The sequence below is a fragment of the Rhodnius prolixus genome, unplaced genomic scaffold (assembly GCF_049639745.1).
Source record: "Rhodnius prolixus isolate KJV_2025 unplaced genomic scaffold, Rpr scaffold_4, whole genome shotgun sequence".
NCBI classification, from domain to species: Eukaryota; Metazoa; Arthropoda; class Insecta; order Hemiptera; family Reduviidae; genus Rhodnius; species Rhodnius prolixus.
Window position 1 is genome coordinate 31,967,604 of NW_027411614.1, and position 15,096 is coordinate 31,982,699.

Here is a 15,096-nt window from a genome sequence, read left to right on the forward strand (position 1 = left end):
AGTTTTATGTGCAGTTAGCACGCATAAAACAAAAGTTAGTCTCTTTTGTATAGTTTCGGGGCTAGTTAGTTCTATTGGGGTGAATAAGCTGATTAATACCTCTATATACCATTAACTTAATCTAATTTTTACTTAGACTGGTGAAGTGAAGAATGTGAGTCAATTGATGAATGTAGACCTACTGCTAAATGCTGGTCAAGCTAAATTTTTGTAAAAGAAGTGTTATTATTAAGGGCTTGAGGCTACTGTAAGTCGTCCTTTATGTCTTCTCTATGTTTTGCTGTAACCTTCCAATTTATAACTTTTAACAAGTATTTATAAGTTTAGTCCATCTTAGTTTAGTCCTCTCCACACTTCCCCGTTTCATACAATTTCTTTTCTACAACATTTTTTGGGGTTCTCTGTCTGTGAATGGCCAGTTTGTCATGGTTTACTATCTTCTTTATATCGGCTTCTTGTGAAAGGAGCACCAATTCCTGGATTCGAACCATTTTTGTGGCCCATGTAGATGTGGCGCTAATTTCTTCATCTTTTTCGGCCATTTTTGAGATAATTGAAGATTGAAGATAATTGAAGATTGAAGATAATTGAAGATTGAAGATAATTGAAGATTGAAGATAATTGAAGATTGAAGATAATTGAAGATTGAAGATAATTGAAGATTGAAGATAATTGAAGATTGAAGATAATTGAAGATTGAAGATAATTGAAGATTGAAGATAATTGAAGATTGAAGATAATTGAAGATTGAAGATAATTGAAGATTGAAGATAATTGAAGATTGAAGATAATTGAAGATTGAAGATAATTGAAGATTGAAGATAATTGAAGATTGAAGATAATTGAAGATTGAAGATAATTGAAGATTGAAGATAATTGAAGATTGAAGATAATTGAAGATTGAAGATAATTGAAGAGTCTGATCAGCATCTTGTAGAAAACAGCTTTAATATTTTAGGACAGCGTACACATATCAGCTGTCAAGCTAATCCAAAATATCTGTTCGCTCTCAACACCTTCCTCCCAATTCCATGGAATATTTCTTTGTTCTTTGTTATTAGAGTTCTCGAAAAGATGAAAATATCTTACTTCTTCTATTTGGTACGCTAGCGGTATATTTCATCGTTGGGCACAGCAGTTCCCCTACATGTAAGCATTCTGTTTTAATTTCGAGTCCAGCAAGTGATTTCTCAATCTGAAACATGAATCTTTCGTGTTTTTATTTACATGCAATTATTGTTCACAACATGTGTGCATGATCTTGTCGGCATTTGACTAGTTCGAATGCTTGTTCAAAGTTGGTAAATGCTATACATAGACGAATTTAAATTGAAAATTATTAATCTATAAATATATAAGACATCAATTTTCTTTCACATTTTCCAAAATACTTAAAAACAACGCGGAATAATGATGACACGAACTTATCAGCAAAGCCAGAGATGGGCAAAATGTTCGTGTAGCAGCAAATGAAAACCTGGCATAATCAGGAAATGGATAGCCTCGAATAATTTGATTCTGAACGAGCAGCAAATCAATGTTAATGATATTTACCTCAAGTAAGAGCTCCTAAAATGAACACATTCTTGAGAATCACTTTTTAAACTAAATTGTCTTGGCTATATCATATAGATATCCTTGCTGGCAGGTTACTTAAAGTGACATATTTAGTGAGAAAACTGGGCATTGAGCGGACCACTAACTAAAATAGCTTATTATAAATTGTTTCGGCTTAAGATGAATGGCATTCCACGGTGAGGCTGCAACTCCGAATGCCAAAATATAATATTCAAGCTGCTGAAGATAGCAAAAAGAATTATTTTCTAGAAATGTATAAAATAATACTAATAGTTAATAAGATAAATGAGTCTTGTTCATATAAAAATTCTTGTTGTTAGTAAATAATTGTGCAAAATACAAAGCAGAGACAAAGTGCATTACAATAAAAATAGAATAAATCCGATAATAGTCATTTCTACTAACAGATTAGTTAAATCCAATTGCACTTTGATTATCTTAGGTTGAAACATATTCAGTCATTTACTAAAGGATATAAGAGAACTAAGTTCAAAAAACTAACAGAATTATAAAGATTTTTGTAATTAAAACAAAAAAAGTTACTACCTACAATCAAAACGATTAATATGAACAAATGGTCTTTTACCTGAAAACATCAACGCGAACTGACTTGGATTTACAAACTTCTGTGTCGTGATCTTAGTATTTTATTTCTTATATATCAGTTTTTGTGATAACCTTATACATTTATGTAATGGGTTCTAAGGAATAAATAAATAAAAAATGCCCTTGGTGATTCCTTACTAGGCCTTTCTTCTAGAACCAACAGAAACAGCTTGTTCCATGCTTTCTACAGATCCTGTTTGATATAGTATTGGTTATGGATAATTCTTCCAATCCTAATAAAGTTTTTCTCAATTTTGAGGATTTTTAATTTGTTTATTACGTGTTATTTATTTTAGATTACTGCATTATCAGATACAAAATGCCAAGCATAAGTTACAAGTCCTGTTGATTAAAAATCTGAATACTAGAAATATTTTCTTTTCAATGCTTAACATTAAAAAGTAAGACGTCTAAAAATTGTTTACAAATTGGAAAAAATTTCCATAAAAAAAACTTCATTTTAAAGATTACTAAAAGATTTATTTACAACTTACTGTTGCTGTTCTTCACAACGCATTAGCAGATTACAAATTCTGTTGAGTCATACAGCTTTGCTTCTTCTCATGCATTTTTATTTAATAAACGGGTGATCTATAAGGTTTTCTTCGCAAGTTTATTGTCTAGGAGGACAGAGATTTCTGTGCATCCAGTAGAATCTGCGCAGGATATCCTAGGGTTAATTGCAGCTTTATGCTCTCAACAGCATATAACTAAGTGTCAATGAGGTGTCCAGGTGGTACATACAAATTTTTATATAAAATTTCCGAAGCAATCTTATCTTAGTTACCTTGACAGCTAACTTCCCCAGTTCCCATTATGTTCGGAGCTTTTAATTAATATAGACTAAACCAATCTGCTTCCTCCAGACGTTACCAATGTTACTTCTACCGGAATTAAAATACGAGGTGTGGCTGTTAAATAACGAGACTAATGCTGCTACAGAAGAACTATGCATGCGCCAAATCCTAACGACCGACAGCTGTGCAACGTAAAGCCTTCTCTTTCGATTGTAGCGTCTCACGTGTTTGTAGAGAAATCTGTCTGACCGGAACCGTCGTTTGTATAGGAGGTGTTAGTTTCATTTTGCCGAAAATATGATACTACACATGTAGTAGAGCAACGAATTGTCGTGAAATTTCACATGATACTTGTTGAAACCGCTACTGAAACTTATCTTTTATTAAAAGAAGTTTATGGCGATGAATGTTTAATCACGTGCGCGAGTTTTTGAGTGGTTCAAGCGTTTCCAAGATGACCGAGAAGACGTCGGAGATGATGACGGACCGGGTCGCCCTTCCACGTCCAAATCCGGATGAAAATATCGATTATAATTAATCAACATTACTTCCGTGCTACCTCAACTCCGTGAAAGAGTAAGGAAAAAACGACCCGATTTGTGTGAAGAACAAGTCATCGGTTCTCCATCAAGACAACGCGCCGGGTCTCACTGCATTGTCTGTCAAGACGTTTCTAGCCAAGTACAACATCCCAGTTTTAGGCCAACCGCCTTATTCGCCTGACCTAGCCCCATGTGACTTTTATCTGTTCCCCAAAGTCAAATCTGCATTAAAAGGAACACGATTTCAGTCCGTTGAAAGTGTGAAAGAAAAAGCGGCACGCGTCATGCAGGAGCTCACAGAAAAAGACTTCCATCACTGTTTCGAACAATGGTAAATTCGCATGGAGCGCTGTAGGGATAGGGGAGGGATGTATATTGAAGGTGATAATAACTAAATATGTATAAATTTAAAATAAAATGATTTACAGCAATAGTCTCGTTATTTAATAGCCACACCTCGTATAGGGTGTTCTTGTTAAGTACAAAGTTATTCTTAAATTATCATTTTAACATTCCTTGAGTTGAACTCAGTTCAGGGTTCACCACACCTTATGATTCCTTAAATGGAATAAAACTAATTTTTCCATATGAAAACAACCAGTTGTACAAATCAGATTCCGGAACACATACACTTAAGACATGTTCAACATTCAAGGCCTCAAGATTTATAACGTCTTAAAGCGACGACTAATTCACAGAACAATTATTTCAGCTTCTCTAATTATAATCAATTGAATCAAGGCGTAAAAATAATTTACAAAATTCTGGAGAATCATATTTGACTTTTCCACATTTAATAAGATTTTTTTTTTTTGGAACCATTATGCTGTATAAAAAGTCTAATTTATTTAAAACTGCAAATAAAAGTTTAAAACATAATAATAATAATAATTTCCTACAGTATAATCATACATGCAATCAAAACCACCAATGGAACAAGAAAAACAAAGTGTACAATAGAAAGTAGGTTGACAAATGAGATTTTGATGGTGCCTACCGTTCGATACGTGTTGGATCAACATTTGTCAAATTCAATGATAAAGAGAAAGTGGAAATTGAAAACAGAGGTTCAAATAGTCATTTAGTCCACTTAACAATCATTTGTAGCTTCAACAATAATAATATTGAGTATCCGTTTATTTGTTTAATTAAATAGTTAATAGAATTGTTTTAATTATGAATAGATTTATTATGTAAGTGAAACTTTGAATACTCTTACATTTAATAGAAGAAAATAATACCACAATTGAATTTAATCAACTATCTAATTTTACATTACCATTTAACTGGGTATCTGTTTTACGGACTCATTTAAATGTAATCGGTTATGAACAATTAATCACAATATCGAATGTAACAGATATATTAAAGTATAAAAATGACTTGATTGCCTCTTATAAAAATCACATGTTTAGTTGTGATGTTGATTTTGCTGTAAAATCTTCCTTCAACAACTTTTACAGGAAAATAAGTGCACTGGAGCCATCTGCAGAATCTTATTTAGAATTAATTGGCAGTATAGAAAAATTAAGAGTAGTCGCACAACTTAGATTGTCGAATAAAAAACGATTCTCTTTGAAAATGGGCTCAAAGAAAATTGATATTTTTCCTGAAAATGTATGTCAATTCTGTAATAATGGCAATAATGATTTAACTCACTTTCTTTTTAAGTGTTCGAGATTTTCAGATCCTAGAGATAGATACTTTTCAGAATTTGTGATCCATGAGAATATTGCTGATCTGTTAATTATTACTGATACTCATCGTATAAATAGCATTTTTTCATTTTGTAACAGTTGTATTAATTTAATAAGATGATAAAAATTAATTAATTGTACTTCATTAGCATATGTAACAGTAAGAGGGCCACAACAAGTGCGGCAATCACTAGAATTCAGTTATTTATGTTTTCTTTTTAAGTTTTACTTTCTCTTATGCTGTATTATTCAGTCTTTGTCGCAAGAGAGGGAGATAAGAATGTACTCTATTTGAATTTATTGGTTCTCGTTTAATTAAGAATTATATATATAATTTTGGTCTCACAGTCAATCAGAGATATAAACCAACATGTATTAGTGTTGAATTTGTAGTGTTATTTCTATTTCATTTATTTATTTATCTTTTCTTGTAGTTGGTTTCTATATTTTCTTTTCTTTTTCATGCAGTTAAAATGTAATATTTTATAACGTATATATTGAATTATTCCAACTCCCTGCGACAAGTATTTGTATTACTTTATAAACAGAAATAAATTTATTATTATTATATTAATTTAATCAACTACGCTGTTATTTAATGAGATCAAACAAGAAGTACTTTCTATTTTCCGTATTCTCTTTTTTCTCTTTGAATATGGGGAACTATTGACATTCGGGGGTATTTCCAATGTTATGTATTCACCCTGAAAAACATGTTTGAGAAGGAGAAAAAACTTAAAAATGCGTCAAAATTTCCAAATTAGTTTATAACTACTCGGAACTCATAACCAAAAAATGTTTTGACCCATCCTTGTGCTTGTGTAGATAAAATTATTCTGCATGACAGTTGGGTAAGAATTAATTGTCAAAATTGTTGAAAAACATTTTAGAAACAACAATGACAAACAATGTTGAAATTTTCACTTTTTTCTATCAAAGATGAGATATTTACAAAAAAAAAAGTGCAAAAATAAGAGTTAATAAGATTTATGATTTATCAATGCAGTTACAATAGATTTCGGTGAAAACGATGCAAGTATTCAGCTGCACGAAGTTTTTAAGAAGTTAAGGCTACCTCTTTTGTAAACGAAGCACCTAAACCGTTAATTGATTTTAATTAATTAAAATGCCAATCGATTAACAGAAATGTGCATTTGGGAGCTTCGACGCTTACAATTTTTAGGCAACCATGCTTCATTCCCCTTCTAAAATTATTTATACTAAAGTAATGACTAATTTTTTCAGGCTGACTTTACTTCCAACTGCCGATCAGAACGGAGGCTGATAAGCAAATATATTTTACAGTAAATTCCTTTTATTATACATTAAATAAAATCTAAAGCGTAGACTGGGAATCGAACCCAGTACCACAATACATAATAGCTTTGTAGGCACGCCTTTAACCACTCGGCTACCGAGGCGCCTTTATTAGTAATAAATAACTCTTTAAAGGTAAGTGGTTATGATCACTTCGCTTTCTAAGTGGGAAATTCCCAGCTCGTATCCTGCGTGTAGCTATTTCTTATTAGAAAAAATTGTTTATAGCAAAGTATGTGCTTCCACCTCCAACCACGGTACCTAGTTGGTCACTGGACGCCTGAAAAAATAGGCGATTACTTTACTTTACTTTTTATATAAGTTATCAAAACCTTACATTTTTAAATTAACTTACATTACTCAAAGTTATAATTCCCTGATTTTCATGAAGAATCAAATTTTCAAAGAAAATGTCTTCGGAAAACGAGTATTTCTGGGTAACATGCTACTTCAAAAATTTGACACTCTCTTAATATTTATTCTTAAGCGAATATTGAAAAAGGTAAGGAGTGCCTTTTAAACTCATTTTTAGAAAAGAAAATACCGTATCGAGAGGTCCGATATTGTTATCATTCAACGGTAAAGTAAACCGTCGCTGTAGCTTTCCATCTCCCTACGTGTCTTTCTCAAATCTCAGATGACAAAGCAATCTTTATTGAAAAATAGCATTGCGGAAATTGTCTTTATTGCTTATTTTTAATTTACTTTTTAAAGCTTATATAACTTAAGAGGAAACTATCACACTTTCTAAAGCAATTTTTGTACTTTGAGTGAAAACACTTCTACTTTTTTAACTTCAAGTTTATCTTTGTGTTATACAGTTTATTAATATAAAGTCAGTTGTAACCTTCTGTACATTGTTCTGCAAATGGATAGATTTAATTTAATGCAGTGTCAAGAAGTGTACGTTATCATTAGTTCTGTTCTTCTCTACCAGAGTGTAATACTCGTGCTCCCAGGCCACATGACGGCCCGCTGTATCGATCGCTCCTGCCTACCTAAACCTACCCTACTGTGACTTGTTGCTTGCCTACCACGGTGGCGAATACCACTTTCTTTCAGTTCGCCCACACCATTTCTGCTCTTTTACTCTTTTATTCCTAATAATTCCCATCCTACCATTCCATCCTTTTGGAATTAATCCAAGAAAGTCGGGGGGAAAAAAATAAAATAAACGCATAGCTAAAAGTTCTGGTCTGTATTTAAGAAAATATAAACAGATAATAAGTCAATGTTAACACATGTGCAACCGGTGACCATTCATTATTAGCTTCGTTTTATTTCTTTTTTTAACAGTGTTGAATATTTTCAGAAAATCAATGAGAAAGACAAATAAGTGTTACTATGATCTTAAATTATATTAGAATAACACTCTTTCTACATTTATTAGAAAGAAAACTGTTATGATTATCGGCATCGTTTAGTCCCCACACTACATAACATTGTTGAAATCAAGAATAGTTTAACTCTTCAGTGTATCTATGATAGCATCTTTTTACTCACAATGAACTTAATTTTGCAATTCCTTTTTGTTCCTTAACAGAAGTTCTTGATTTTTTGTTGATTCTTTATATGAAACTATTAAAAAAATCTCTTGGAGGATTCTGTGACATAAATAAATTACAAATTTTCGAAATTCAGATAGTACCAAAGTTAGGTAAGGGATTAGCGAATACTGGATTCCAACGCGCTTTTAATAATAATAAATACCAAATTCAAAATGACTTACCTTTAAGGTTATTCTTCATCATTGCTGTTCACCAACTGTTTCTCCTCCACATATTCCATCACCCCTTTTCTTCAATCAACCAAATCAACGCTCCGCATCACACTAATGTCACCGAGCATACTAAGGTAATAAATCTTTCGCATTTATTTTACTTTATTATTGCGAAAAGAACACGCAACAAAAATATTTAATAACTTTACCGAATTTGTAATTCGAGTGTAGGAGTTTTGTTGATTGGAAACCATTCCAATCAGCTTTAGTTATACAGCTGGTAAAGATGGTTTACGATAGTTCTTCTCTGAGAACTATATTTTAATTACCTAAATAAAACAAGCCTAATTAAAAACTTATTTTATTAATTTTTTTTAAAATTGAAAATCTCTCAATTTTTTGATACAGTCCACAAAATTAATTACAACTTTGACAGAGAGTAGCCCCCCAAAATTTTCTTTATTTTCTTTCTTTGAACCTGGAACATCCTTCCTTATTTATGATCATCAACTTCTGTTGCTCTTAGATCTTCTTCAACGTTATCTTGGTGAATCTACCTTAGAAACTTCTAGTTTTTTTATTACTATTCGTATTTTTTTTTTTTTTGTCCAAACCCATATTGTAAAGTTGATAACAATTAGATGTCACTCCATTAGTATTTTCATCAAATAAAAGTAACAAACTTAATTTTTTTTTCTCTCTATCTTACACATCAATGCCCCAAGTTAAGATAAACAAGAAAAAAACAAAACTTTTTAGAGGTAAATAAAAGCATTGCATATAAATTGGAAGACAAACTTTCCAATTGTGTTTCCAAGACAATGGCGTTGTTCTTGTGGTTTAAACTTGTTCCAGTCTTCATCTAATCTTCTTATTCTTTTATTTCAGCTGGTACTTAGCGACCCTTTCCTTTTTACATACATACATCACCCACTCTTTTGTCTTCTCCTTTCATTTGGTTTTTTTCCTCCTCTCTCTTTTTACTTGTCCAAGGACTTTGAACAAAAGGAAAAAAAATCCTAATTTTACTTGTAAAAAGAATCTGGTTTTATATTTATAATTCTGTTTGTATTCTATATCGAAACTTATAGACTACATAAATTGGAAGAAATTGCGAAAACTATCATCCATCTTCTAACTATCTTCACAAAGGCATCCCGCAATGTTCTGCTTCATTCAGATTATCTCTTCTCACACACAATGCCAGAGAGAGATATTCACGGATAACTACCCACGCAGTAAGGGCAATCATTTTAAGGCGCTCAGAATACAAGTGGCCCAACCCACAATTTTACCATTTCTGTATTTATATCTCAACACATTGCTTGAACATTCTAATATGATGTGAATTTCGGCCCAACCCACCTTTCAACAAAATCCGCTAGATGGCGACACTAATTCGTTTGTTTAATGATGGTTTTGTAAAATGTAAAGTGACCCAACCCATAATCAGCTGTTTCATTTTATTGCTACTTATAGTGCTCAACTACAAAATGATTGAAGGTGAGTCAATTGATCAGTCAATTAGACTACTATCGGCCTAAACCACAACTACTTTCTTAATTCATAAAATAGACAAAACACGAATGGCCCAATCCACATTTTTTTATTAAAATATAAATAAAACATAAAAATGGGTTGCATAGTCTTAAAGTTCTTAATTTTATTATTCAAAGTACAAATATTCAAAATTCAGTGAAACTAATAAATAATCGTTTTAAAAGCGTTTTATTTATTGTTGGCCAAATCTTCTACATGGAATATCTCAAAACTATAATATCGGGGTTGAGCCACTTGTATTCTGAGCGCCTCATTTCTACTAAAGATATCGGCTTTAAAAAATATTTTTAACTGACCTAACTTTGGCCTTCAATAACACTCCTATCATACCCATTTCTGTGAATCATACAATTACTGTGAATTTTTCTTTCATGTAATAAAAAAAATAAAAAAAGAAAGTATATTGAGATATATTTCATTATTAAAAGAAGGATTTTTCATTTAATGATATTTGCTGCGTACTCTGCTATAAAAAAAAAATATACATATTTCGAATAAAAAACATTGAGAAATGAATAAAAAATAACCTTTTTCCAGCCCGAGCAACTTCTCTCGCTTCAGCTGTTCATTACAAAGTCAAATTTTAATTTTGATTTAACCTTTTATTTTTCTTCTTTTTTTTTTTTTGAAGCGCACGAGCTTTGAAATTGTGAAGAATTAAACTTTTCATTAAACAAGAAGAAGAAAAAAAAAAGGTCTTTTAAATTCTTAACTGTGAGAAGGAGTAATGCATTTGTATTTTATAAAAATGAAAATAAAATTATAAGGAACAAAGTTGTTGTAACAATTCTCTTCGTGCGTGTGCATGCAAAATTCGAGAACATCATCAAATATCACTAAAATTATTCGCCTTTTGTCCTTCAATACTGATATCCAATTTCAGTTCGGATCCATCAACCGGATCAAATATTGAAGGGGTTTAAAGTTTTATTAACTAACAAACTTAATGTTACTGTTAATAACGGAAACTTATACTTTCATGTAGACTGATTCTTAACAACAAAATGTGAAATTAATATTCATATTCTTTAAAATGGTGTACGAGGGTCGTTTGAAAAGTCCGTGCAAAAATAAAAACTACTTAATTTTTTGGGGTAAACCTTTTTTATTTTTCAACATAGTCTCCTTTTAGGCTTATACACTTCGTCCAACGCTGCTCTAGTTTGTCAAATCCCTTCCGAATAATAGGATTTGTCCAAGTCTGAAAAATAGCCATTCGTTTCTGCAATCACCTCCTCGTTTGAATAAAATCTTTTTCCCGCCAGTCATTTCTTCATATTGGGGAACAAATAATAGTCCGAGGGAGCCAAGTCTGGAGAATAGGAGAATGTGAAACGAGTTGGAACCCTTTTTCCATTAATTTTGCGACCACAACTGCTGAGGTGTGAGCTGGTGCGTTGTCGTGATGGAAAAGGACTTTTTTGTGGGCCAATCGTGGGAGTTTTTCTTGCAGCTCGGTTTTCAAACGGTCCAATAACGATGAATAATATGCACCTGTAATAGTTTTACCCTTTTCCAGATAGTCGATGAGGATTATTCCTTGCGAATCCCAAAAGACAGTCGCCATAATCTTTCCGGCCGAAGGAACGGTCTTCGCCTTTTTTGGCGCAGATTCCCCCTTGGTAACCCATTCTTTAGATTGTTCTTTGGTCTCAGGAGTGTAGTGATGTGTTTCATGCACAGTGACGAAACGACGCTTAAAGTCCTGCGGATTCTTCTGGAACAGCTGCAAACCGTCCTTGCAACACTTCACACGATTTCGTTTTTGGTCAAGCGTGAGCAATCGCGGCACCCATCTTGCGGATAGCTTTGTCATGTCCAAATGTTGATGCAAAATATTATGTACCCGTTCATTCGAGATGCCCACAGCACTAGCAATCTCACGCACCTTCACTCTTCTGTCATCCATCACCATATCATGGATTTTATCAATGATTTCTGGAGTAGTAACCTCAACAGGGCGTCCAGAACGTTCAGCGTCACTTGTGCCCATATGGCCACTCCGAAAATTTTGAAACCACTTATAAACTGTTCTAATCGAAGGTGCAGAGTCACCATAATGTTTATCAAGCTTCTCTTTAGTCTCCTGAGGCGTTTTGCCTTTCATAAAGTAGTGTTTAATCAACACACGAAATTCTTTTTCGACCATTTTTTGAAAATCACTCGACTTCCTCGATTCAAACGAATGCCAAACACAAAGAAATAGACCGATCTGGCTGAAACTTGGTGTGTGTTCTTCCAAGAGATGCTACTAACTAAACATAACCTCGATACGCGCCAGTAGTGCTCTCTCTCTGACTTTGCACGGACTTTTCAAACGACCCTCGTATTTGATCATAGTTGAACAATTAGATCCACTATTAACAGTATTTGCGGCTGAGCTATTTGAAATCCATCATCCTGAATTCCAGTCATACCTTCCATAAACTTCAATCTTAAACGATACTATATCTAGATAGAATGTACACGGAAATGACCATCATTATCCAGTTTTAGTCAAGTTTTGCTTCATTCAAGTCATTATATTGATGTCTCATTTTTTACACCTCAGATGTAGTTCGGCTCCTATCATACTGCTGTTCCTTTTAGTCCATAGCATGCTTTCTTTTTCAGAGCAAATAATAATAATGTCACCGAACTGGAAACTGAGATAATCTGCTCTTTTTTTAAACTTGCTGTCATCGAGGGTTCTAGCAGCTGGCAGAGAGTTAGCTTATAACAGTCAATAAGGCTTTTTTTTTTAAATAATAAAATTCAAAAAACGTAATTAAAACTGTCCGGTAGGACAGTTGTATAAGGATTGATCGTCAAAAAGTGCACGAAAAAGCGTAACGTTAAAAAACACCCAACTTTGACAATTTTTTTCTCTTTTTCTATAAAAGATAAAATTCCCAAATTTTCTTTAAAATATAGGGCAAACCCTCCTTTATAACTGTAATTTTTTTGCAACCCCCCAGACCTAATAGATATTGAGAAAAAAGTTGCCGAAAATGAGCAAAAACGGCATTTTCAGAAATTGTTGTTCTTGTTCTTCTTCTTCTTCTTGTTGTTGTTGTTGTTGTTGTTGTTACCTTTTTTGTAAACTACGTAGCGCCTAAACGCATGAACCGATTTTCATGAATGAGGTGACATTCGATTCGGAATTTTATGTAGATGTGCCTTTTGGGGGTCTCGACGCTGTACTCCGAATTAGAGAGGAGTTAGCCCCCTTTATGTAAGGCCCCCTTCAAAATTATTATTACTAATTACTCTGTAAATCTTAGCCCGATTTTGATAAAATTTGGTAGGATGATAGAGTTAGGGCTCCCCTACGTAACATTAAAGCGGCGATCTGCTCTTACACTAGTTAAGGGGAAGTATAGCAATCGTTTCAAATTATCGACAAGTGAACTGATTTTCATGAATGAAGTGTCATTCGAATCGAAATTTTGTACAGATTTGCACTTTAAAAGTCTCGTCGCTACGCCTCATATGGAGGGGAGTTTGCCCCACCCAAGTATGGCCGTTTCTAAAACTATTATTACCAATATTTCTATAACGCTTTGTCCGATTTTGATAAAATTTAGCACGAAGAAGTGATTAAAGCTCCTCCACATGGCTGTGAAGTGCCATCATGCTCTTACACCTACTAAGAGGAAGTACTGAAATCGTTAAAATTATCAATGGGTGAACCTATTTACATTAATGAATTGTCGTTCGATTCAAAATCTTTGCCTCTTTGCCTTTTAGGGAGAAGTACTGTAATCGCCCGTTTATTTTTCTTACTCCTCTTAAAAGGAAGGTCTGAAATCGCAGTTTAAATTTGCTTTTTACGTACAAATACCTTCCTATTTTATATAAAAAGGCTTTCTCAAAAAAATTGTTATTGAGGATGGTTTGGGGACCGCAACTATAATCATTCTTTAAAAAGATCTCTCCAGTGGTAGTTACGGTTCCTACTTAACACCTTATCAGGTTATAATGATAGAATTGCTTATTCCTAATTTAAAAAAAGCAGTAAAGCAGATATGTAACTTAGCAAAATAGACAAAAATGAAAATCTATCCAAAAGGTACAAAAATCTCCTTAACAAAAACTTACAGTTTAAAAAGTTAAGTATAAGGGTTGATTAAGCGCCAAAAGGTACACAAATCAGCTAGTACCCAACATTTCATTCAAGCTTAGTTGATATAATTTAAGTAATTTTGCTGCATTAACTTTTCCTTCACATTTTTTAGAATTTATTAGATGTCACAGACCCTTATGCTGGCCATTTTCATCTACAAAATATTTGTTCAAGTAGCACTGTAGATTGACTTTAATATCTATTAATCTATAATAATCAAACTATTAATTACAGGTTAAAAAGAAAACGGTATAAAAAATAAAAAAAATTACGAGGCTACAAAATTTAAAAACTTTTTTAAAAAAATGCTTACACCAACATACATCAATGATTTCGATTATTTTATTTTTAATAAAAATCGTCGGTTTAAGTTCATTCTTCGATTAAAGTAATTGTTATTTTATGTAGTAGTCAAACGTTTATAATAATAGGTAATAATTATCTGGCTCTATCGCAAATAATATAGTTTTCTTCAATCACACTCTCAATGTAGCTGTTCTTCTCACAATGTTATATATATGTTATGTAATATAAAATAAATAAGTATTGCATACTTTTAGGACAGCTAATTATTCCAGTATTTTACTATAAGTAAAATTAAATTACAATTGAGAAATGAATAATTGTTGTTGAATAATCTACTTGTTATTAACTGTGTGTTATTTGTGCTCACGAATATTTCGGTAAGACGAATTCAAGTCTGAAATATTGTTTTAAATCCTCCGTGATTCAAATTTAAACAATAGCCGACTCTAACTTTGTCTTTTTCTACTTTAACATGCATGTATAAGATGTGACAACTTCAGAATAAAGGGCATATTAAAGATAAATCAGAAGAATAATTTGGAATAGAGTTAAAATAAAGTACCGATTTAAAAACGAAGATATAATATACATTTTATCATAATTATAACCAAATAATATTATGAACGAACTGGCCAGCATAAGGGTCTGTGACATCTAATAAATTCTAAAAAATGTGAAGGAAAAGTTAATGCAGCAAAATTACTTAAATTATATCAACTAAGCTTGAATGAAATGTTGGGTACTAGCTGATTTGTGTACCTTTTGGCGCTTAATCAACCCTTATACTTAACTTTTTAAACTGTAAGTTTTTGTTAAGGAGATAAAATATAGGTATATACAGGGTAATCCATTTAAAACGCACCAATCG

At 32.5% G+C, this 15,096-nt stretch overlaps 1 protein-coding gene and 1 long non-coding RNA gene across 3 annotated transcripts in view; one reads left to right on the plus strand and one right to left on the minus strand.

The window, feature by feature from the left end:
- Rgk2 (Rad, Gem/Kir family member 2) overlaps positions 1-15,096 on the plus strand; it is a 99,474-nt gene that overhangs the window by 66,102 nt on the left and 18,276 nt on the right. The gene's annotated exons all lie outside the window — the stretch shown is intronic.
- Positions 712-5,762, minus strand: LOC141455968 (uncharacterized). Its single transcript, XR_012459549.1, has 3 exons — positions 5,183-5,762; positions 2,679-2,840; positions 712-1,195 (listed from the first exon to the last, which is right to left on the minus strand). It is a non-coding gene; the product is annotated as an uncharacterized lncRNA (long non-coding RNA).